Source organism: Lynx canadensis, chromosome B2, assembly GCF_007474595.2.
Source record: "Lynx canadensis isolate LIC74 chromosome B2, mLynCan4.pri.v2, whole genome shotgun sequence".
Classification (NCBI taxonomy): Eukaryota; Metazoa; Chordata; class Mammalia; order Carnivora; family Felidae; genus Lynx; species Lynx canadensis.
In genome coordinates this window covers 3209209-3212814 of record NC_044307.1, presented here as the reverse complement: position 1 = coordinate 3212814, position 3606 = coordinate 3209209, and the positions used below count along the sequence as shown (strand labels likewise).

Below are 3606 nucleotides of genomic sequence, written 5' to 3'. Positions count from 1 at the left end.
GGTGGCCCACTCAGCTGGGTGTTGGTGAGCGTTTGATTTGAACCTGCCCAACTCTGTACAGGGAGAATCTCGCATTCGCTGTTTGGCCGGGGAAAGAGGTTAACTGATGCCCACAGAGAGGTCACCGTTTCCACCTGATGGTTAACAGCCTTCATGGGAGGAGCCCTCTGGTAATCACTTTGGGGTGACTCGAATGCATTCGGATGCACACCCAGTGCTGTGCTGACAGGACTTCCCTTACCCTTGGGCTGAGTTGTAACTTACAATGCACGGCCATCCAATTCTACCGGTGCTAGAATGCTCTGCAAAGCCAATCGAAACGGGCCATGACTGCCAATCCTCTGTTAACTGGTCTTAAGGAGTTCACCACGACCTTATTGAAGGAGGTTGAAGGAGGCGTAGCCCGGCAGTAGGAACAGATACCAAAGGAGTTCAGGCTGCATCACACACGCACCCCAGACCATCTCAGTTCTGGTCTTATCTATAGAATTTCACTTTCAAATAAGATGCTACTGTGAGTACCCAGTTGTATGATTCAGTAGATCATAGAACACCTGGGGAATATCTGTGGACACATATCTACTTTGTGTCCCAACGTCATGCATTCAGTAATTATAATGGCTCAGTAGGTGTCAGAGGCTACTTGTACGTAAAGAATCGTTGTCATTAGAAGCAGCCATGGCCTTACTCTAAGTCCCCGGCTGCAGCACTCTTCATGAGGTTTGCAAGAGTCTCTTGGAGCATCCCCGTGCGCCACGGATAAGCTGCACTGGGAGGAATGTGTCGCGAGGAGAGGGGAGGTCAGGAAAGCTTCCCGGACGAACTGAAGCTACTGGATCCAACCGGGTGAAGAGCCGGCAGAGGGCAGGGCAGCCCGCCAGGGGGCAGGGCCGTCCCGAGGGGCTTCCGGTCCACGCCGGCAGCGCGCAGTCGGGTCCGGGTTCTGGCAGCCGGGGAGGCAGGAGGAAGAGGCCGGAACGAGGCCGGAGCCCCTGCGGGCAGCGCGGGGTGCGGGCCCAGGCCGGCCGGGGCCCTCCCGACCTCCGGCAGGTGCACCGGGCGGCACCCAGCCGCGCGCTCCGGGGACCCCGGACCCGGACTGCGCGCCGGGCCCCGCAGATTCTGGCCGGTTGGGGCACAAAGGGGCCCCAGGATGCCTCTCTCCGAGGCAGCACGTCTCCAGCCTGCGGCCGGAGTGCAGAGGACCACGCGTCGTAAAACTCGGGCAGAGACCCGCGTGGGCGGGGACGTGGGAGTGGTGCGTTCGCGAGCGTTCCCGCCGCCGGCGAGGGGCCGCCAGGGTCGGCCACGTCCATGTGGCGGAACTTAATGTTCCTCCCCTTCGGTTTGCTCGCCAAGGGCACAGTATCCGAGCGGGGAGGGCGGAGCAGTCATCGGGGTGAGCAATTCAAAAAAAAAAAGGACGGACGGCCCAGTGCAGGTGTCTCCCGACGACACAGGTAGGCGTTGCTGACAAAGGAGGAAGGCCCGGCCGGGAGCGGGTGGCCCGCGGTGGCGCGCCGTGATCGTATAGTGGTTAGTACTCTGCGTTGTGGCCGCAGCAACCTCGGTTCGAATCCGAGTCACGGCAGGAGTGTGTGGTGCCCGCCTTTTTCGTCGCGACCAGGGGACGCCTGAGACCCGTGTCCTTCACCACCAGCCCGGCCTCGGGCATCCCTGTCTCTTTTTAGCGCTGTTCTCCCCAACCATGCCCGAGTCCCTTGGCCCTGTGGGCACTGGCTGCAAGTCCCAAGAAGTGACAAAAATGCACATAGAAACCTTTTCCTTTTCAACAGGAGGAAATGACTGTCCAAACGCAGACCCAGGTTGATGATGGCAGTCTTCCCTAGGGACAAAGGTCTGATTATGAATCACGCCTGCTGAGTATAGTGGCTGGGCCAGGGCTGAAAAACTGTGACCTTCTGATCATCTGGAGAAAATTGGGGAGGGGGGGGAATACGGCTCAGAAGAATAACCCCTACCTCTAGCCTCTCCCGTTTCCAGAATGATTTAGAAAGGGGCAGGTGGACAGGTCAGGCGGGTGTAGGGAGAGCTGAGCTGAGGTGGAGGTGTCTGGAAGGAGACCCCCAGACCCCCAAGAACTCCCAGGAGCTCGACAACCCACAAATGGCATCTCCTCTCTCCTGGGCCTTGTGGATTTTGAACGCCCAAAAAAATACTATTTGCTGTCTATTTTGTCATATTTTTGTAGCAGCTTTTAGCAATTTCCGCATGAAGATCTCCGATTTCCAAAAGCTTTCCCTTCCTAAGGCTTCAGTGGCCCCCGTTCCTTCCCCAACTGTCTAGGTGACGTAGGGTCTGACGCTCGCACCCACAAAGCTTCTGAGACGTTGTGACTGAGGCTTCTTGTACTGCCGGGGTCACCTCACGGGCAGCCCCAGTGGCCCGACCGCAGTCATACCAGTCACCCAGGGTCACCCGTACCACATCTACTCAGTTTTCTCTGTTACGTGTGTTACTTCCACTCAGTCTTACAGGGGCAAGGACAGGGATCAAGCGCGTGTTTTACATGGTGAGGACAGGGGTCAAGTGCGTATTGACCCAGAAGGACCAGCTCCTGTCGATTCTTTCGCCACCAGTGAACGAGGAGACTGGTTGAGAACAGAGACAAACGGCTTGGTCCGGAAGTTCTCCAGAACACATGTTCTCCGGCTCTTAGTGGCCCGAGGAGGTGGTCATGGGCTGTGGCCCAGAGGCCACCTCTTAGTAGCAGGAGGGTTAGTGTCCTCGGTCTGGGCCCGAACTCTCTCGTAGCACCAGGCGAGTGCGGGGTGAAGACCTACGCTCTGTGATTTGCTCAAAAGGCCCAGAGCTTGCTTGGCGTGTCCTGTATGTTTACCTGGTACCACGCGCGTGTTTCTATTAGATGTATATTGGATTTATATTAGATATATTAAGATGCTCTGCTCATGGCTCTATTGTGTAACGTTGAATGAACCTCAGTGGCAAATCCGGTCTAAACCGAGCGGCGGGGGGTGATAAAAACCGCCTCCTCCAGGGAGTCCTTTTACGTAGGCGTGACTATCGGTCTGGGAGCCTCCTACACAGCGTGCCAGCCACGTCTGCAGACAGGAAACTGCCCTCCTTGACGGCACTCACAGTCCGGCTTTTAAACTTCTCTGCGCCCCATCGTCCTCCTCTCTCAAGGGGAGCGAAGGAGAATTACCACTTCCTACAACTGTTCTGAAGATGTAAGGGCATGACGGGCGTGGTGGCACCGGCTCGGCGAGGCACAAACCCCAAAGCGACCCAACGAGCCGTTGTCGTTATTGGCAAATAAAGAAAGCGCGTCGCGACCTCCACGGAGGAAGGGCTTCGCGCGGTGCTGATGGTGCGGACACTGGAGCCAAAGTCAGCAGCTTTTTAAGGGGCCTGACTGCCGCGCCGTGCCGTTTTGATGGGGAGAAGCTAAGAGCAGGAAGAGCTCTTTGTCCGTCCTCAGGATTAAGGTTTATTTCAAGATCTTGGCGAGGCCGCGGGTAAAGCCGATCGTGGCCAAGACGTTTGCCACAGTAGGTTATATACGTTCGGGGAAAGCACGCAGCGAGGTCGGGGCGGGAGGCAGATCAGAGGAAGCGTGGCCAC

The 3606-nt window shown here is 57.1% G+C and overlaps 1 non-coding gene across 1 annotated transcript; it reads left to right on the top strand.

The window, feature by feature from the left end:
- Nucleotides 1-1519: 1519 nt before the first annotated feature.
- Nucleotides 1520-1591, top strand: TRNAH-GUG. Its single transcript has one exon. It is a non-coding gene; the product is annotated as a tRNA-His (tRNA).
- The last annotated feature ends 2015 nt before the right edge of the window (nt 1592-3606 follow it).